The following is a 22,303-nucleotide window of genomic DNA, read 5'->3' as shown; positions in this document are numbered from 1 at the left end:
GCTTTAAAGGCATACATATCTTTTGTATTTCTGTTGATCTCCTTTTTCTCTGTCTCTTTTCATCTCTCTCTTTCTCTCTGTCTTTGTCTCTATGCTTCCCTCCTATCTGTTTTTGTTTCTCTCTTTCTAGTTCCTTTTCTTTCTTCTCTTTCTTCCTCTATATTCTACTTTTTTATTGGTATTTAGGTAGCAATGTCCTCAAAGGTCTATAAATTTAAAAATGTTCATCAGTTGTCAGATGTTGCTCTCCCTCAAATTAAACTGTCTATTCAATTCTATTTAACAAGCAAATGTTGACCATTATAATTATGCAGAGCACAATGGGGGATAGAGCATCATAAAAGATGTTTGCACCCTCTGGGTTTTTACAATCTGTGAAGAGACAAGCATACATATGTGACAGATCTAAGTTGAAATGCCAATGTATACAGGTCTGGAGTCAGAAAAGGAAGAGATCCGTGGGATCCTAGTTATAGAAAGATTCATGGCAGAGATAGTATGAAACTGATTCTTATGAATGCACTGGAAAAATAAAGACGAGGTAGATGGGTGTATATGAGCTGGAAGAGAATACTGAGATCTCTCCCAAATCCAATACAGTAATTTTATAATTAGGAAACTGAAGTCAAAGGAGGCAAAATGATTTATCCAAGAACAGACAGTAAAATTACAATAACTTGAGCAGAATCTCAGAAGTAAAGTATTACACAACTAAATCTGTCAGGATATCTCCTAGAATGCATAAAAAAGCATCCTGTAATGTTATCTGGGAGTTAGCAGTATCTTCTTCCTCCCTTCACTATGGAAGATTAAAGATGACAGGTTGTAGCTCAGAAGAGGGTCCTCCATCCATAAAGCCATCTTTTGTGATCACATATGGTAATTAGGTAAAATATCAGTGTTTTTTGTCCAATAAAGCAAGCAAGTCCAATCTACAAACAAATGTTTTCACTGGTTTTGGGGACTCATGAGATATTACAAATATAACACTGAAACATAAGCCAGAAAAACATATTTGGGGCTCAAATTTGACACTTGTTAACTGTGTAACAGTAGCTGTCTTATGCATATGAACCTCCATTTATTTATTTCTAATATTAGACTGATACGTCTACTGTCTCAGATTATGTGGAACACTCTCCATTCCAGGAAAGATCATTCTAATTTAAGATAACTCTTTTTTATTTTCTCATAAAAACTTCCATTTCAAACATGTAGGAACCTTATTGTGGGGGGAAACCCTTTATCAATGCCTATTGGCTTTGGCTTTACAACAAAATTATCTTAGTTGAAGAGTCTATTTGCTATTTTTATGTCATGCCCTGCTCTGGCATTCTGGTGAACGCTACAGATATTTTCTCATAATAATGCATTTAAATACATAGAACAAATTATGTAAGGTTACATAGGACAGTGATTTTATTAAAATAAAATGTGATTTAGTTTGAATTCAAGGTAATGGACCACTTTAGCTATCTCCCAAATTTATAAGATTCTTTGTCTTTTTTTTAAACCCTTAGTTTCCATCTTAGAGCTAATACTGTATATTGATTGGTTTTGAAGCAGAAAAGGGGCCAGAGCTAGGAAATGGGGATTAAGTGACTTGTCCAGTCACACAGCTAGGAAGGATATGAAGTCACATTTGAACCCAAGGCCTCCCATATCTAGACCTGGAACTCAATCCACCAAGCCACCTAGCTCCTCTCAAGAATCCTTGACTTTTAAAGTTTACTACGGCATTCAAAGTTTTACTGATTTGCCAAGAGTTAGTATCTGTCAGAGGCAGGACATGGGACTGGGTTCTTTGAATCTAAGGATAGCACTCTACCCTCTACATTTTACACATGGCTAACACAAGTTCTAATTTACTAGGAAGTGTTTTTGCTTTGATTTTTCATTCTCTAAATTCCACCAAAAATAAATCTCTTTGAAATTTCAAATGATTTAAATTCAGTCCTCTGGTTCCAAGCAGAATAATTCTTCTTACTTGAGTCAGCTTGTCAAATATTTAAACATATTGTAGACTCAGTCTACTCTTCTGGAATCTAAACCTGCCTAAGTCTATTAACTGATCTTTGTACTGGTGTCCAGTCATTTCAGAATCCTAGTTTCCCCTCTTCCAGATTGTTCTATTTTATTATTGTCCCCTTAAAATGCAATATCTCCTCAGACACTTCCCAGTTGCGTCCCTGAGTAAGTCATTTAAACTTGATTGATTAGTTCTTACCATTCTTCTGCCTTGGAAATGATATTTAGTATCAATTGTAAGGCAGAAGGTCATGGTTTTTAAAAATGTAATACCTAGTACTAGAGCTGACACTTAAGGTGTGGTCTGAATAAAAAGAGTACTTCTCTTCTATTTTAGACTGCCTGCCTATCTAACACTGCTATAAATATGAACTAAATTCAATGATAATTAAAACATATTTAAGATATAAAGACCATCATGGATTTGTCAACTTAAAACTTTGATAAATAATCATTACATTGCTCTTACGTCAGTCGAGGTAAAATACTTTTTATACCTTAGAAATGTAATTTACCTCAGACATAATTTAATATTTCAACTATGTTTGCCAAAGCAAAGAAAGCACATTAGAGACAAGTAGAGATGTGACTATGATTAGAAGAAAACAAAATCAAGGAAATCAGAAATGCATCCACTTCAAAATTACCTAAAAGAAATATTCAAATCTACTTTCTAAACAAGCAACTGTACTATTCAAAATCTATCCAACTTCCATTTAATTTTCCCTAGTAACTTAGCATAAAATATATATTACTATCTTCTCAGATTCAGAAAACAAAAATATGTATACATTATGTGCAAAGTACAGAAAAGGAAATCACTGAATAACAAATGCACAAATCTTTAAATTTTGGCTAAAACCTCATATTGGTATCCCTTTCATATCATAAGGATTAGAGGTACGGAGCTTCCAAATCTGGAAGATCCATGTTTTTTTTTTTTTAATTTTGTGTTCTTTTTTGTAAACTTTAACTTTTTATTCATTTAAACTTCAAAAAAGTATAAATTTATGATAAATTAAGGGTTAAAATATCTTGATATTAGGCAATACTTACAGATATTTATGCATTTCTGAGTTTCAAAACACTTTTGTGTTATCTTTTACAAAGCTCCCCCCACCCAATCATCTTTTAAATTCTTACTCCAACCTGCAATATACTGAAACTACGAAGGAAAAAGTTGTGATATGGAAAGGATACCAGTATTTATTCTTATTTAACTATCTGAAAATTTGATCATAGTTTCTACTTTTGAAAAACTTATCCTGCTCTTGCACTAGGCATGATCTGGTATGTGCAAGAATTTGTGGAATGAATCTTAATTGTTTTGACATTGTTACAATATTATGTAGATGGAATTTGCTCCCCAGAACTATCTTACCCAGCATCCCATTTGCATTTTGATGTTAAGTGCTTATGCTATGTGCTCACGTAGGGAGGATATATTTTGGTATAACCCTGCCTTTCTCTCTCTTCTTCCCTTGACTGAGGCTGCTGAAACTGAGTTTGAACCAGGCAGGAGAATTTACACATGTGATCTTTCATTAGTTAGATAATTAGGTTTTATAATTCAATTTCTTTTTTTATTTCTTCTACTTCAACTGATTATTAATGAATTTAAAACATTAATACTTGGAATTATTGATATTAATTTTAATTTTACAATAGAGATAGAAATTAAAAATGGATAAAAGAGGAACAATTGGGATATTGAGCAAATGATAATAAGTTTTTTATAAAGAAGAAGAATCTGGCACTCTAGATTGTTTTGAAGGGTTTGTTACTTAGGTTAGAGTAGATGTAAGAGAAGGGAAGGCAATTTTGTTGTCATTGTTAAAAGATGAACCAGTGTGATATCAGAAGTTGTAAGATATATGTAATTTCAGTTAGAGTTTGTTTAACTTACTGAAATTAAGCTTATGAAAACAAATAAAAGTATTTAGGGGAACTATTGATGTGAATTTGGTTAATATAGCAAATCAATCACCTGAAGGCTTATACAAACTGGATTAGCTCCAAACAACTACCAATTCTACATTGTATTTTGACAATGGAATAATTTTTTACTTAAATTCTATTTAATTAATTTAAGTTCACAAAAATCATTATTTAATTGTGTGCCATAAGAAATGTTCTACAGGACAATTACACACACACACATACACATACATACACAGAGCGCTGTAAATATTTATATGAAGAGATGCAAAGTGGAGTGAGAAGAACCAGGAGAGTTATCATCATGTCAAGTAGAGGCCTCAGTAGAGATCTTCTTTTATGAACTATTATAAGCATAGTGTTCTGAAAAGTATATCTAGAGTTCAGTGAATCAATAAATATTTGTTTTATGATTACAATATGCCAGATACTTTGTTAAATATTGGGAAATTTAGCAAGGAAATATGAGAAAAATTTCTCATAATATGCTTGTGAGTAAAATAAAAAGATGAAAATATTTGGAAGGGTAGAAAACTATTTATATACTAAGTCCATGTTGGGAGTAATACTCTGATTTTCATCTATAAAGAGGTCTTTAAGGCTACAGGGCTCTGTTCTTAAATTAAGTTTTATCTAAAATTTTTAGCAGTGACTTGAAATAAGGTATACATAGCATGGTTATCAGATTTTTATATAGCATATATGTTGAAAAATGAATAATATATTAAAAACATAATTGGAAATGAAAATTAAGTTCAAAATTTTTGAATAATGGTCTAAAAGATAGAAATTATAATTAAAATTTAATATGAAAAAGATGACATCTACTGGCTTTTTAGAACAGTTGAATAAGTAAAAGATTGGAGAAATGTGTTCTCCAAAACACTTGGTGTAAAAACAAATATAAAACAGATAGGTTAACCTGCATTAATAAAAATATTAATGATTGAGCAAGTTAACTATTCTCTGTTATTTTGCCTTATTTGGGATATATCTTAGGGCTTTTGTACAGTTTGGGATATTACCTCTTAGAAGGAACATTGACAAATTAGAGAACATTTAAATAAGGTTGATGAAGACATTATGAGGAGACATATTTATATACATGTTTATATGTATATATATATATATATATGTTTATATGTGTGCAAATGTGTGTATCTGTACCTCTTTTCTAACTTATACAATATATCTCTGTCCCTGTCTCTCTTGTGTATGTGTATGTGTGTGTATGTGTGATATAGAAATGGAATGAATGAACCAAAGGATGTATATATAATTTCCTTGAATAAGAGATTTAGGAACGTAGGAGTATGCATTCAGAGAGCAATACGTGGTTGATATATAGTAATTCAGTCATATCAGAATCATCATGAATTCACATGGGGTTTTCTTGGCAGACATACTGCCATTTTCTTTTCTGTTTTTTTTTTTAGCTTTGCAGAACTGCTTTTTATTTTCTTCTCTCTTTAAAAAATGTTTCATTACAAAAGATGGCTTGTTGGGGAGGGGAATATTTCTTTTTTTTAAATTTTATACATTATTTTATTTTGTCATTTTCCAACATTATTACTTGGAAACAAAGATCATTTTCTTTCCCCCCCCCACCTCCCACCACCCCTTCCATTGCCGATGTGCTATTCCACTAGGTATCACATGTGTCCTTGAATCGAACCCATTTCCATGTTGTTGGTATATGCCTTAGGGTGTTCATTTAGAGTCTCTCCTCATTCATGTCCCTTCCATCCCTGTAGTAAAGCAGTTCCTTTTCTTCAGTGTTTTTACTCCCACAATTTGTCCTCTGCTTATGGATAGGGTTTTTTCTCCTACCTCCCAGCAGAATGTTCAGGGACATTGTATTGACACTAATGGAGAAGTCCACTACTTTCGATTGTACCACAGTGTTTCAGTCTCTGTGTACAATGTTTTCCTCATTCTGCTCCGCTCACTCTACATCACTTCCTGGAGCTTGTTCCAGTCTCCATGGAATTCCTCCACTTTATTATTCCTTTTAGCACAATAGTATTCCATCACCAACATATACCACAATTTGTGCAGCCATTCTCCAATTAAAGGGCATCCCTTCATTTTCCAATTTTTAGCCACCACAAAAAATGGAGCTATTGATATTCTTGTACAAGTCTTTTTCCTGATTATCTCTTTGGGGTACAAACCCAGCAGCAATATGACTGGATCAAAGGGCAGACAGTCTTTTGTCACTCTTTGGGCATAGTTCCAAATTGCCCTCCAGAGTGGTTGGATCAATTCACAACTCCACCAGCAATGAATTAATGTCCTTACTTTGCCACATCCCCTCCAGCATTCATTACTTTCCTTTGCTGTCATGTTAGCCAATCTGCTAGGTGTAAGGTGATGCCTCAGAATTGTTTTGATTTACATTTCTCTGATTATAAGAGATTTAGAGCACTTTTTCAAGTGCTTATTAATAGTTTTGATTTCTTTGTCTGAAAACTGCCAGTTCATGTCCCTTGCCCATTTATCAGTGGGAGAATGGCGTGATTTTGGGTACAATTTATTTAGCTCTTAATAAATTTGAGTAATTAGACCTTTGCCAGAGGTTTTTGTTATGAAAATTTTTTCCCAGTTTGTTGATTCCCTTCTCATTTTGGTTTTGTTGGTTTTGTCTGTACCAAACCTTTTTAATTTGATGTAATCAAAATTGTTTATTTTACATGTTGTGACTCTTTCTGTATCTTGCTTGGTTTTAAAGTCTTTCCCTTCCCAAAGGTATGACATGTATACTATTCTGTGTTCACTTAAATTACTTATAGTTTCCTTCTTTCTGTTCAAGTCATTCACCCAATCTGAGTTTATCTTGGTGTAGGGTGTGAGGTGTTGATCCAAACCTAATTTCTCCCACACTGCCTTCCAGTTTTCCCAGCAATTTTTGTCAAATAATGGGCTTTTGTCCCAGCAGCTGGGGTCTTTTGGTTTGACATATACTGTCTTCTGAGGTCACTTGCCCCGAGTCCATTCCACTGATCCTCCTTTCTGTTTCTTAGCCAGTACCAAATTGTTTTAATGACCGCTACTTCATAATATAGCTTGATATCTGGGACTGCAAGGCCACCTTCTTTTGTATCTTTTTTTCATTATTTACCTGGATATCCTTGATCCTTTATTCTACCAAATAAACTTTGTTATGATATTTTCTAGATCAGTAAAAAAAAGAAATTTGGAAGTTCAATGGGAATGGCACGAAATAGATGAATAAGTTTGGGTAGGATGGTCATTTTTATTATATTGGCTCGTCCTAACCATGAGCAGTTAATGTTTTTCCAATTGCTCAAGTCTAGTTTTAGTTGTGCGGACAGTGTTTTGTAGTTGTGTTCATATAGTTTCTGTGTTTGTCTCGGCATATATATTCCTAAGTATTTTATTTTGTCTAAGGTGATTTTCCATGGGATTTCTCTTTCTAACTCTTGCTGATAAGCTGTGTTGGAGATTTACAGAAATGCTGATGACTTATGTGAGTTTATTTTGTATCCTGAAACTTTGCTAAAGTTGTTGATTATTTCGATTAGCTTTTTGGTAGATTTGGTAGATCTAGGATTCTTTAAGTAGACCATCATATCATCCGCAAAGAGCAATAACTTATTCTCCTCCTTGCCAATTTTAATGCCTTCAATTCCCTTTTCTTCTCTAATTGCTATTACTAGTATTTTTATTACAATGTTAAATAATAAAGGTGATAATGGGCATCCTTGTTTCACTCCTGATCTTATTGGGAATGCATCTAGTTTGTCCCATTGCAGATGATGTTTGCTGATGGTTTTAGATATATATTGTTTATTATTTTTAGGAAAGACCCTTCTATTCCTATACTTTCTGGTGTTTCTAATAGGAATGGGTGTTGTATTTTATCAAAGGCTTTTTTCTGTGTCTATTGAAATAATCATGTGATATTTGTTGGTTTGCTTATTGGTCTGGTCAATTATGTGGATAGTTTTCCTAATATTGAACCAGCCCTGTATCCCTGGTATAAATCCTACTTGATCATGGGGAATGATCCTACTGATCACTTGCTAGAATCTTTTTACTAGTATCATATTTAGGATTTTTGCGTCTTTATTCATTAGGGAGGTTGGTCTATAGTTTTTTTTTTCCTCCATTTTTCACCTGCCTGGCTTTGGAATCAGTACCATGTTTGTGTCATAAAAGGAATTTGGTAGAACTCCCCCTTTACTTATTATGTCAATTAGTTTGTATTGTATTGAGATTAGCTGTTCTTTGAATGTTTGATAGAATTCACTGGTGAATCCTTCAGGCCCTGGGGATTTTTTCTTAGGGAGTTCTTTTATGGCCTGTTGGATTTCTTTTTCTGATATGGGATTATTTAAGAATTCTATTTCTTCTTCTGTTAGTCTAGGTAATTTATATTTTTGTAAATATTCATCCAAATCACCTAGATTGGCATATTTCTTGCCATATAATTGGGCAAAGTAGTTTTTAATGATTGCCTTAATTTCTTCTTCATTGGAGGTGAGGTCCCCCTTTTCATTTTTGATGCTGTTAATTTGCTTTTCTTCTTTCCTTTTGTTTTAATTAGATTGACCAATACTCTGTCTATTTTGTTTGTTTTCTCAAAGTTAAAGCTTCTAGTTTTATTTATAAACTCAATAGTTCTATCACTTTCTATTTTATTAATTTCTCCCCTAGTTTTTAGGATCTCTAATTTGGTTTTCTTCTGGGGGGTTTTAATTTGTTCACTTTCAAGTTTTTTTTTTATTTGCATTTCCAATTCATTGATCTCTTCCCTCCCTAATATGTTAATATATGCACTCAGGGATATAGATTTTCCTTTGAGTACTGCTTTCACTACATCCCATAAGGTTGGAAAGGATGTCTCACCATTGTCATTTTCCTCAATGAAATTATTAATTGTTTCCATGATTTGATCTCTAACTAACGGATTATGAAGTATTATATTATTTAATTTCCAATTGATTTTTGTTTATGATCTCCATGTACCCTTACTGATCATTATTTTTTTTTGTTTTATGATTTGAAAAGGCTGCATTTATTATTTCTGCTTTTCTGCCTTTGTATGCCATGTTTCTGTGACCTAGTGTATGATCTATTTTTGTGAATGTGCCATATGGTGCTGAGAAGAAGGTGTATTCCTTTTTGTCCCTATTTATTTTTCTCCATGTGTCTATTAACTCTAATTTTTCTAAAATTTCATTCACTTATTTTACTTTTTGATTTGATTTATCTAAATTTGATAGTGGTTGGTTCAAATCTCCCACTAATATGGTTTTACTGTCTATTTCCTCCTTCAATTCTCCTAGTTTCTCCATTAGAAATCTGGGTGCTATACCATTTGGTGCATACATGTTGATTAGTGATATTTCCTCATTTTCTATACTCCCTTTTAACAAAATATATTTACCTTCCCTATCCCTTTTGATCAGGTCTATTTTTGTTTTGGCTTTGTCAGATATCATGATTGCAACTCCTGACTTCTTTCTATCAGTTGAGCCCCTAAAGGTCTTACTCAATCTTTAATTCTGACCTTGTGAGTGTCTACCAGCCTCATGTGTGTTTCTTGAAGAGAACATATGGTAGGGTTTTGGATTCTAATCCATTCTGCTATTTATCTACGTTTTATGGGTGAGTTCATCCCATTCACGTTCAAAGTTATGATCATCACTTGTGGATTCCCTGGCATTTTAACCCTCCCCTAATTCTGACCTTTCTTCTTAACTATAACCTTTTAAGCCAGTGATTTACCTTAAATCAGTCCCCCTAGTCCCCTCCCTTGATATGTTTCCATTTCTAGCTCCTCCCTTTTTGTTCACTTCCCCTCCCCCCTCTCCTTCCCTCCCTTTTTGTGTTACCTCCCCCCCCCAATGCCCTTGGTTTCCCCTTCTCTCTCCCTTATCCTGTTGGATAAGATAGAATTCAAGATACCAATGGATCTAGATGGTCTTCCCTCCAAGAGTTGATTTCACTGAGAGTAAGGTTTAAGTAAAAACTCTCTTCCTCTCCTTCTTATAGAATTCTTCCCATTCCCTTCCCTCATGTATCTTTGTGTGAGAAAGATTATTCTATTTAGTTGGGTTTTTTTTCCTATTTCATGGAGTATATCTTAGTACCATCAATGATTCCCCCGTCCCTTTTTCTTTCTATCCGCCCTTTCTCCATATGATCTTGATGCCCCAAACTTTCCCTATGTGTGATTCTTCTTATTACTCTAATGATGCATACAATTTTTGAAAATTACACATTACATTTTCCCCACATATTAATATATATAATTTGATACAAATGTAGTCCTTATTGAAGAGAGTTTGAATAAAAGAAAAAGATAACAGTGCTCTGGTCTTTTCATTACAAACACATGGAAATCTTGTATTTTGTTGAATGCCCATACTTTCCCCTGGAAGTATATAGTCAGTTTTGATGGATAGCTGATTCTTGGTTGAAGACCCAGCTCTCTTGCTTTTCTGAATATCATATCCCATGCCTTATGATCTTTCAGAGTTGAAATTGCTAGGTCCTGTGTGAACCTTATTGGTATTCCTTTATATCTAAATTGTATTCTTCTGGCTTCTTGTAAGATTTTTCCTTTTGCTTGAAAGCTTTGGAATTTGGCAATTACATTCCTGGGAGTTGTCTTTTAGGCATTTATTGTAGTGGGTATCTGTGAATTCTTTCAATGCATATTTTGTCCCCTTGTTCTAGAATCTCTGGGCAATTTTCTTTGATGATATCCTGTATTATAATATCAAGATTACTGTTTGTTTCTGGCTTTTCTGGTAGACCAATGATTCTCAGATTGTTTCTCCTTTCTCTGTTTTTCAAGTCTGTCACCTTGTCAGTGAGATATTTTATGTTACTTCTAATTCTTTAGTCTTTTGACTTTGCTTTATTAATTCTTGTTTATTGCAAGATGATTATCTTCCAATTGCCTGATTCTGACCTTTAAAGACTGATTTTCCTTTTCAGTTTGTTCTGACCTTTTTTTTTTGAGGCTTCGAGCTGTTTCTGCATTTTCATATTTGGTCCCTCAGATTGCTGAGTTCCTTTTGCATTATTTCCCATTTTTCCAGCCAGAAGGCTTCCATCTTTTTGATAATTTCCAATTTTAATTCTTCAATAGCCTGTGGAGAATTTACATTTCTTTTTAAGATTTTGGAGAACTTGTTTGTGTTTCCTCTTCTATCTCCTCTGTATTTTGTATTTTTGGTCCATAAAATGTGACCAAAGTCACTCCCTTCTTCTTGTTTCTCTTGGTGTTTGGAGGCTGTTGCACCTCTGCACTGTTTGCCATCTCTATGGTTTTTCCTCCCCTTTCCAGTCAGAAATCTGAGTGAGGAGGGCTGACTCTCAGAGTATGGGTTTGATGATCTGAGGCTTTAGACCCAGGCAAATTGTCTGTTCTCTGAAGTTGTGCTGTCTTCCTGGGGAAGCCCAGGGTCTGCCCTTCCCTGCCTGCCAGCAGTTTGGGTGTTACTGCTCTCAGTTCTCTCTAGTTGTTTCTCCACTGCCTTACTTCCACACTCTGAGCCTGTCACAGCACTGTCCGCAACTTACCCCAGTGCCTTTGCCCTCCCCGTGGTTCCTGTCATTTTGGGAGGCCTTGCAATCTAGTGGGGAATGGGTCCTGGCCTCCCTGAGCTCTGAGAACTCCTTTTTTAAGTTTAACTGGGTTGGTCTGGATGTGCCCCGAGATTAAGTTTAACTGGGTTGATCTGGATGTGCCCCGAGGCAAAAGCCTCTGGTGAAACTCCAATGGAAGGACCCAGCCCTGCAACCCTCTGTCTCTCCAGATGCTTCCCTGCCATCTGTGTTGGATGCTCCGAAGCTGGCCCAGGTTGCTTTCAAGGTACACCCTTCAGAACAGCCCCTTTGTGGGCCCAGAGGTTCCTGCTGCTGCTGGGGGCTCAGAGCTCTGGATTGGGGGGGATGGGTCCTCGGACCTTTCTTTTGCCTTCCCCTTAGACCTGAGTGTTCTCAGATTCCGGCTTTGGGGGGAGTACCTTTTGATTTGAGTCCAGAAGGAGGATTCCCCATCTCTGTCCTGTTGTTAAGTTTGAATTCCCATAGGAGCATTAAGTTTATAAGCGGTAAGGAAGAGCTTTCAGTGGTCTAAAATTTTGCTGCTTCTAAACCGCCATTTGACCGGAAGTCCATTTCCTTTTCTAGGGTATTTAAAAGATGAGAAACAGGGATAAAAAGGATTCACTCTCTTGCTAAGTGTCACACAGCTAATGACTGTCTAAGTCCAGATTTGAACTCAGGAAGATGAGTCTTCCTGTTTTTTGACTGTACAAATATGAGCCATCTGAAAATAGAATGTGTTATGTTACACAAGATATTTGGGTGTTATTCCTAGATTCTCATAGTTCTTTTCAGGATATCCTGTGTGAAATGAGATCGCTTATCAGAGTCTTTGGAAAGTGCTACTCCAAATCTAGTAATAATTTTCTTAAACAACATATTACCACAAAGCTAGCTGTATTCGTATTTGATGGAAACACTTCAGACCACTTAGTTAATCTGTCCACAATTAACAGACAAAACTTGTATCTTCCAGCTTTTAGCATGATGATGTAATCAATTTGCAGACTCTCAAATTGACAATATGCTAATGGTCTACCACCTAAACTATTCTGTCTGAATGCCCCTTGGTTGAATTTTTGGCAAACAGAACAGCTTGTACAGATCGTATTTGCTACAGAACTTATTCCAGGAGCTACCCATTACCTCTTTACAGAGTCAACTATGATTGACTATCAAAATGACATTTTGTTTGGATGGCTTAACAAAAATAGGGATACAAATCTTTTGGTAACAGTGGTTTTCCAGTGTCTGCAACCCATATTCCATGTTCTTTCCTGCTCCAAACTTCTTCTTCCAATTTTGAATTTCTGAGTCTACATAAGTTTTTCTAGATCATCAGATTCAATAGTTGACAAATTCATTATATACACTGGAGCATTCCTGGCTGCAAATTTTGCAGTTATATTAGTTCCTTTAGAGATTAAACCTCTGCCATTATGTCTTCTTGAATAGTTATTATTACTCCATCCATTACTTTTTTTTTAATTTTAAACATTATTTTATTTGGTCATTTCCAAACATTATTTACTGGAAACAAAGATCATTTTATTTTCCTCCTGGCCCCCCCTCCCACCACCTTTCCCTCTCCCATAGCCAAAGCACGATTCCACTGGTTATCACATGTGTTCTTGACTCGAACCCATTTCCCTGTTGTTGGTATTTGCATTAGTGTTCATTTAGAGTCTCTTCTCAGTCATATCCCCTCAAACCCTGTAGTCAGCAGTTGCTGTTCATCGGTGTTTTTACTTCGACAGTATGTCCTCTGCTTGTGGATAGTATTTTTTAGATCCCTGCAGATTGTTCAGAGACATTGCATTGTCACCAATGGAGAAGTCCAACACTTTCGATTGTACCACAATGTATCAGTCTCTGTGTACAATGTTTTCCTGGTTCTGTTCCTTTTGCTCTGCATCACTTCCTGGAGGTTGTTCCAGTCTCCATGGAATTCCTCTACTTTATTATTCCTTATAGCACAATAGTATTCCATCACCAACATATACCACAATTTGTTCAGCCATTCCCCAATTGATGGGCATCCCCTCGTTTTCCAATTTATGGCCAACACAAAGAGTGAAGCTATGAATATTCTTTCACAAGTCTTTTTCCTTATTACTTCTTTGGGGTACAAACTTAGCAGTGCTATAGCTGGATCAAAGGGCAGACAGTCTTTTATCACCCTTTGGGCATAGTTCCAAATTGCCCTCCAGAATGGCTGGATCAATTCACAACTCGACCAGCAATAAATTAGTGTCCCCACTTTGCCACATCCCCTCCAACATGCATTACTTTCCTTTGCTGTCATGTTAGCCAATCTGCTAGGTGTGAGGTGATGCCTCAAATTTTTTTTTATTTGCATCTCTCTAATTATAAGATATGTAGAGCACTTTTTCATGTGCTTATTAATAGTTTTGATTTCTAAGGCTGACAACTGCCTTTTCATGTCCCTTGCACATTTATCAATTGGAGAATGTCTTGATTTTTTGTACAATTGATTTAGTTCTTTGTAAATTTGAGTAATTAAACCTTTGTCAGAGGTTTTTATGAAGATTGTTTCCCAATTTGTTGCCACCCTTCTGATTTTGGTTACATTGGTTTTGTTTGTACAAAAACTTTTTCAATTTGATATATACCAGATTATTTATTTTGCATTTTGTAACTCTTTCTAAGTATTGCTTGGTTTTGAAGTCTTTCCCTTCCCAAAGGTCTGACATGTATGCTATTCTTTGTTCACCTCATTTTCTTATAGTTTCCTTCTTTATGTTCAAGTCATTCACCCATTTTAAATATATCTTGGTGTAAGGAGTGAGATGTTGATCTAATTCTAAATCTAAATCTAAATCTAAATTCTAAATCTAAAATTCTAAATCTAAATCTAAAATAAAAGATGTTGATCTTTCCCACACTGTCCTCCAATTTTCCCAGCAGTTTTTATGAAATAGTGAATTTTTGTCCCAAAACCTGGGATCTTTGGGTTTGACATATACTGTCTTGCTGAGGTTGCTTGCCCACAGTCTATTACACTGATCCTTCTTTCTGTCTCTTAGCCAGTACCAAATTGTTTTGATGACCCCTGCTTTATAGTATAGTCTGAGATCTGGGACTGCAAGGGCCCCTTCCTTTGTATTTTTTTCATTATTTCACTGGATATCCTTGATTTTTTGTACTTCCAAATGAACTTTGTTATGTTTTTTTCTAAATCAGTAAAATTTTTTTTTTTTGGAATTTCCATGGGTATGGCACTAAATAGATGAGTTTGGGTAGGATGGTCATTTTTATTTTATTGGCTCTTCCTACCCATTAGCAGTTAATGTTCTTCCAATTGTTCAAGTCTAGTTTTAGTTGTGTGGAAAGTATTTTGTAGTTGTGTTCATATAGTTCCTGTGTTTGTCTCGGGAGATAGATTCCTAAGTATATTATTCTGTCAAAGGTAATTTTGAATGGGATTTCTCTTTCTAGTTCTTGCTGCTGAGCTGTGTTGGAATTATATAGAAATGCTGATGACTTATGAGGGTTCATTTTGTATCATGCAACTTTGCTAAAGTTTTGATTATTTCGATTAGCTTTTTGGTTGAATCTCTAGGATTCTTTAAGTAGACCATCATGTCATTTGCAAAGAGTGATAAATTGGTCTCCTCCTTGCCTATTTTAATGCCTTCAATTTCTTTTTCTTCTCTAATTGTTATTTCTAGTGTTTCTCTTACGTCAAATGATAGAGGTTATAATGGGCATCCTTGTTTCACTTCTGATTTAATGGGAATGGATTTAGTTTATGACCATTGCAGATGATATTAGTTGATGGTTTTAGATATATACTGTTTATTATTTTTAGGAAAGACCCTTCTATTCCTATGTTTTCTAGTGTTTTTGGTAGGAATGGGTGTTGTATTTTATCAAAGGCTTTTTCTCCATCTATTGAGATAATCATGTGGTTCTTGTTGGTTTGCTTGTTGATGTGGTCAATTAAGTAGATAGTTTTCCTAATATTGAAACAGCCCTGCATCCTTGCTATAAATCCTACTTGATCATGGAGGATGACCCTTCTGATCACTTGCTGGAGTCTTTTTGCTAGTATCCTATTTAAGATTTTTGCATCTATATTCATTAGGGAGATTGGTCTATAATTTTCTTTCTCTGTTTTTGGCCTGCCTGGTTTTGGAATTAGTACCATGTTTGTGTCATGAAAGGAGTTTGGTAGAACTCACTCTTTGCTTATTATGTCAAATAGTTTGTATAGTATTGGAGTTAGCTATTCTTTGAATGTTTGATAGAATTCACTGGCTAATCTGTCAGGTCCTGGGGATTTTTTCTTAGGAAGTTCTTTGATGGTCTGTTGAATTTCTTTTTCTGATATGGGATTATTTAAGAAATCTATTTCTTCTTCTGTTAGTCTAGGCAATTTATATTTTTATAAATATTCATCCATATCACCTAGGTTGGTATATTTATTGCCATATAGTTGGGCCAAGTAGTTTTTAATGATTGCCTTAATTTCCTCTTCATTGGAGGTGAGGTCCCCCTTTTCATCCTTGATGATATTAATTTGCCTTTCTTCTTTCCTTTTTTAAATTAGATTGACCAGTACTTTGTCTATTTTGTCTGTTTTTTCAAAGTACCAACTTCTAGTCTTTTTTATTAGCTCAATAGTTCTGTCACTTTCGATTTTATTAATTTCTCACGTAATTTTTAGGATCTCTAGTTTGGTTTTCTTCTGGGGGTTTTTAATTTGTCAGTTCTCAAGTTTTTTTATTTGCATTTCCAATTCCTTGATCTCTGTCCTTCCTAATTTGTTAATATATGCACTCAGGGATATGAATTTTCCTCTAAGTAATGCCTTGGCTACTTCCCATAAGGGTTGAAAGGATGTCTCGCCGTTGTCATTTTCATCAGCAAAATTATTAATTGTTTCTATGATTTCTTCTCTAACTAACCGATTTTGCAGTATCATATTATTTAATTTCTAATTAATTTTTGATTTGGCTCTCCATGTACCCATACTGATCAATATTTTTATTGCTTTGTGATCTGAAAATGCTGCATTTATTATTTCTGCTTTTCTGCATTTGAGTGCCATGTTTCTGTGACCTAGTGTATGATCTATTTTTGTGAATGTGCCATGTGGTGCTGAAAAGAAGGTGTGTTCCTTTTTGTCCCTATTTATTTTTCTCCATATGTCTATTAACTCTAATTTTTCTAAGATTTCATTCACCTCTTTTACCTCTTTCTTGTTTATTTTTTGGTTTGATTTATCTAAATTTGATAGTGGTTGGTTCAAGTCTCCCACTAATATGGTTTACTATGTATTTCCTCCTTCAATTCTCCTAGTTTCTCTATTAAAAATTTGGATGCTATACCATTTGGTGCATACATGTTGATTAGTGATATTTCCTCATTGTATATACTCCCTTTTAACCTTTTAACAGAATATATTTACCTTCCCTATCCCTTTTGATCAGGTCTATTTTTGTTTTGGCTTTGTCAGATATCATGATTGCAACTCCTGCCTTCTTTCTATCAGTTGAGGCCCAAAAAGCTTTACTCCAACCTTTAACTCTAACCTTGTGAGCATCAACCCGCCTCATATGTGTTTCTTGAAGTAAACAAATGGTCGGGTTTTGGGTTCTAATTCAATCTGCTATTTGTCTAAATTTTATGGGTGAGTTCATTCCATTCACATTCAAAGTTATGATTGTCACTGATGGATTCCCTGGCATTTTGATATCTTCCCCTAGTTCTGACCTTTCTTCTTTAGCTATCTCCTTTTGAACCAGTGATTTACTTTAGGTCAGCCCCCCCTAGTCCTTTCCCTTGATATGCTTCCCTTTCTAGCCCCTCCCTTTTTATTTTCCCTTCCCCTCCCCCTCTCCTTCCCTCCCTTTTTATACTCCCTCCCCCCTTCCCCTCCTTAATTTTCCTTTCTTTCTTGCCCTATTGGATAAGATAGAATTCAGAATCCCACTGGATCTAGATGTTCTTCCCACTCAGATTTGATTTCACTGAGACTAAGGTTTAAGTAATTCCACTTCATGCTCTCTTCCTCTCCTTCTCATATGAGAGTTCTTCCCCTCCCCTTCCCATGTGTATCTTTATATGGGAAAGATTAGTCCCCCCCTATTTCTTGAAGTAAATCTTAGTGTTATCGATGGATCCCCCCTCCCTTTTCCTTTCTTTGCCCCCACTTTCCCCAAATCTTCTTAATGCCCCAATCTTTCCCTATGCATATTTATTCTAACTACTCTTATGATGCATACTATTTTTGAGAGTTACACAAAACATTTTCCCCCGCATATTAATATAAATAATTTGATGTAAATGTAGTCCTTATAGAGGAGTGTTTGACTTAAAGAAAAAGATAAGACTTATCTCCTTTTCCCTTTCTTTCATATTTACCTTTTCATGTTTCTCTTGCTTTCTGTGCTTGGATATCACATTTTTCACTAAGTTCTGGTCTTTTCTTAGCAAATGCTTGGAAATCTTCTATTTTGTTGAATGCCCACACTTTCCCCTGGAAATATATAGTCAGTTTTGCTGGGTAGTTGATTCTTGTTTGGAGACCCAGCTCTCTTGCCTTTCTAAATATAGTGTTCCATGCTTTGCGGTCTCTTAGTGTGTTAGCCTCTAAGTCCTGTGTGATCCTTATGGGAGACCCCCTATATCTGAAGCTCCTCTTCTTGGCTTCTTATAGGATGTTCTCCTTTTCTTGGAAGCTCTTGAATTTGGCAGTTACATTCCTGGGGGTTGTCTTTTGTGGATTTAGTTTAGAGGGTGTTCTATGAATCCTTTCTATTTCTATTTTGCCCCCTTGCTCCAGAAAGTGTGGGCGATTTTCTTTTATAATCTCCTGTTGAATAATATTGAGTTTATTGTTTATCTCTGGTTTTTCTGGAAGACTAATAATTTGGAGGTTGTCTCTTCTTCCTCTGTTTTCCAAGTCTGTGACCTTTTCAGTGAGATATTTTATGTTTTCTTCTAATTCATTAATTTTTTTGGGTTTGCTTTATTGATTCTTGCTGTTTTATGATCTCACTTTTCTTCTTGATTAATTCTGGTCGTTAGGGACTGGTTTTGCTTTTCAGCTTTGTCTGCCCTTCTATTGAATGCTTCGAGCTCTTTTTTCCAATTGAGCAGTCTTATCTGTCAGACTGCTGATCTCTTTCTCCCATTTTCTTTCCAGGTTTCCATCTTATGGGTAAGTTCCTGTTTGAGATCTTCCAGAGCTTGTTGATAGTTTCCATTTTGGGAGGCATGTTCCGATTATTTTTGGATTTCATCCTCTTTCTCTTCTTTTCCTTGAGTAATTCCACCATAAAAGTTTTCAATAGTCACCATTTTCCCTTTCTTCCTGGAGGCTTGATTTTGGGCCATGTGAGTCAACCCTTTGGTGGTTTTATTCCCCTTTCCTTTTTGGTCTGGGGTCTGGGTGATATGGGCGGGTTTTCTCTGAATTTAGGTTGCTTCAGTCTAGTTCTTCCCAGCCTCTGAGGTTTCTTAGAGAGCTGGACCCCTGATGACAGCCAAAGTGCCCAGGTGATCAGCTCCACCTGGATAATTAGTGCGTGGTCTGCCCCTGGTGTTTAGCTCAGCCCAGATGCTCAGCGCAACCACCCAGAGTAAGGCTCCGCAGCCCGTGCTTAGAGCAGGATTCTCCCATGAAACTGCCCTGAGAGGTTTTCTCATGGCAGTCCCCAGATCTCAAGGATCCTGGAGTGCCCCACCCCCCGACAGAGACATTACCCACTCACTCGCTATCCCAGTGAGCTCTCTGGTAGCTCACTCTGGTTTGGTAGGGGAGGTGGCGGCGTAGGGCGGCTCAGTTTACGTTTCTGTGCAAGCTTTACCTCCTTCTTATTATAGTGTGGAAATGTTCAAACCCAATGTACCTTCGCCTCTGTAGGGTACTGGGGAGTACTGGGGAGTCCTTCTGATCCTACAAAGGTGATTTTTATGCTCCTTTGATGTAGTCTATTTCGTTCGGTGCCGGAGAGAGGAAGCATGTGGCGTCTAGATTGCATCCATGATTACCCGGAAGTCTTACTTTAGCCATTATTAGTATTATTATAGTTATTATTATTGTTCCAGTTATTTTCCCTATTAAATACTCCATTTCTGTGGATTTGCCTTGCAAACTGGCCACTGTACCCACATTCCTTTAGAAAATGACCAATCCTATTATAGAGGATACAATGTTGGGGACCTGATATTCTATCCCTAAGTTTATAATAATCGTTATTAGGCTTCACTGATATTAAAGCAGTCACTGCCTTAACCTCTTAAATCTCACTTTCTTTAGCTTTAATTTCTGCTTCCCTATATTATGTATTGTCTTTGTGTTTTGTATAAGTATAGACTAGTCTCCTGAATATCCGTTTGCCTCTCAGCAAAGACCTGTATACAACAATCATCAGCTCATATGCCCCAAACACTGACCAGCACAGAGGAGACCATCGAGCAGTTCTACTCTGACCTGAGTGCTTTCCTGCACTCAGTGCTCACAAATGACAAGCTGATACTACTGGGAGACTTCAATGCCCGCGTTGGCCAGGACCATGAAAGATGGAAAGGAATGCTCGGCAAACACGGCGTAGGCAAAATGAACAATAACGGCCTACTACTACTCAGCAAATGCTGAGTTTGAACTCACCATCATGAACAATGTGTTCAGAATGGCAAACAAATATAAAACAACATGGATGCACCCACAATCAAAACAGTGGCACCTCATTGACTACATCATTGTACACCGGCGAGACATCCAGGATGTAAAGATCACCAGAGCCATGAGAGGAGCTGAATACTGGACAGACCACTGATTGGTTAGAGCAACTCTTCAAATGCGCATTGTGCCTTGCCATCTAAAACGCGCCCAGACAGTTTGTGCATTTTACAACATGAGTCGTCTTAGAGATCCATCTTATTTGAAAACATTCCAGTCCTGCCTGGACAACAAGCTGTCTGCCAAGGACCACTCACTGGAAGCTCAACTGTGAAATGGAACCAGTTCAAAGACACAATGAAGGAATCATCAAAGGCAGTCCTAGGCCCCAAGCAATGCAACCACCAGGACTGGTTCGAGGAGAACAACACTGTTATTGAAGACCTATTGAGCAAAAAGAACAAAGCCTTTATGGAGTGGCAAAATAACCCAAACTCTGCTCCTAAAAAGGACAGATTCAAGTCTCTCCAAGCCAAGGTGCAGCATGAGATCAGGAAGATGCAAGACCGATGGTGGGGAATAAAGGCAGAAAAAATCCAGTGCTTTGCTGATACAAAAAACTACAAACAATTTTTCAGTGCCCTCAAGACTGTCTATGGGCCATTAAAACCCATCACCACTCTTGCTATCCTCTGACTGTGACACTCATAAAAGATAAAAAAGGCATCAGCAACAGGTGGAAGGAACACTTCAGTCAGCTTGTCAACCAACCCTCTTCAGTCGACCAAAGAGCCCTTGACCACATCCCCCAAAACCACACCATTGATTGAACAAGTCGACGTCCCTCCTTCAATAGAGGAAGTCCAAAAAGCCATTAAACAAATGAGTGCAGGCAAGGCATCCAGTAAAGACGGAATCCCAACCGAGGTATACAAGGCCTTAAATAGAAAGGTGCTCCAGGCATTTCACATAATGCTGACCAGCATATGGGAAGAGGAAGACATGTCCCCAGAACTCAGAGATGCTTCCATCATAGCCCTATACAAGAACAAAGGTACACGAGCAGTCTGTCACAACTACAGAGGTATCTCACCACTCTCCACTGCTGGAAAGATCCTCGCCCGTGTTATACTCAACAGACTCCTGTCATCTGTTTCAGAGAAGAACCTGCCTGAATCACAATGTGGCTTTGGACCAGATCGCAGCACCATAGACATGGTCTTTATAGTGAGGCAAATGTAGGAAAAGGGCCTTGAGCAGAACCTGAGACTCTACATTGTCTTCATAGACCTGACAAAGGCATTCGACACAGTAAACAGGGACGCACTGTGGGTGATCCTTAGCAAGCTCAGTTGCCCAACAAAATTCATCAAACTGATCCAGCTCTTTCATGTCGACATGACAGGGGAAGTCCTATCTGGTGGAGAGACTTCTGATCGCTTCAACATCTCCAATGGCGTTAAAGAAATCTGTGTCCTCGCTCCGGTACTATTCAACCTATACTTCATCCAAGTATTACGACATGCCGTGATGGATCTAGACCTGGGTATCTTCATCAAATACTGACTGGATGGCTCACTATTCTACCTTCGCCGCCTGACTGCAAAAACAAAGACAACAGAGAGACTCATCCTGGAAGCTCTCTTCGGAGATGACTGTGCTCTCATGGCCCACCAAGAAAATCATCTCCAAACCATTGTGGACAGGTTCTCCACCACAACAATACTGTTTGGCCTGACTATCAGCCTCAGCAAAACAGAGGTGCTGTTCCAACTCGCACCAGGGAGGCCAACTAATCAGCTGTGCATAACTATCATCAGCACACAGCTTTCTAACGTCAACACTTTCAAGTACCTGGGCAGTACCATCGCCAATGACCAGTCCCTAGACCACAAAATTAATGCCAGGATCCAAAAGGCCATCCAGGCACTCGGGCGGCTGCGCTCCAAAGTCCTCCAACACAGAGGTGTAAGCACTGCAACGAAGCTCAAAGTGTATTATGCAGTGGTCCTCAGCTCGCTCCTGTACAGTTGTGAGACATGGACACTTGTGAATTTCAAAACTATTCAACCCTGTTCAAACCATTCTTTAGAGGAT

At 36.8% G+C, this 22,303-nt stretch overlaps 1 protein-coding gene across 2 annotated transcripts in view; it reads right to left on the bottom strand.

Annotated features, from left to right (window-relative positions):
• Positions 1–22,303, bottom strand: part of LOC100015273 (cadherin-10) — a 298,482-nt gene that overhangs the window by 166,699 nt on the left and 109,480 nt on the right. The gene's annotated exons all lie outside the window — the stretch shown is intronic.

This window comes from Monodelphis domestica, chromosome 3 (assembly GCF_027887165.1).
Source record: "Monodelphis domestica isolate mMonDom1 chromosome 3, mMonDom1.pri, whole genome shotgun sequence".
NCBI classification, from domain to species: Eukaryota; Metazoa; Chordata; class Mammalia; order Didelphimorphia; family Didelphidae; genus Monodelphis; species Monodelphis domestica.
The sequence above is the reverse complement of the archived record's forward strand: the minus strand, read 5'-3'. Positions and strand labels throughout refer to the sequence as shown.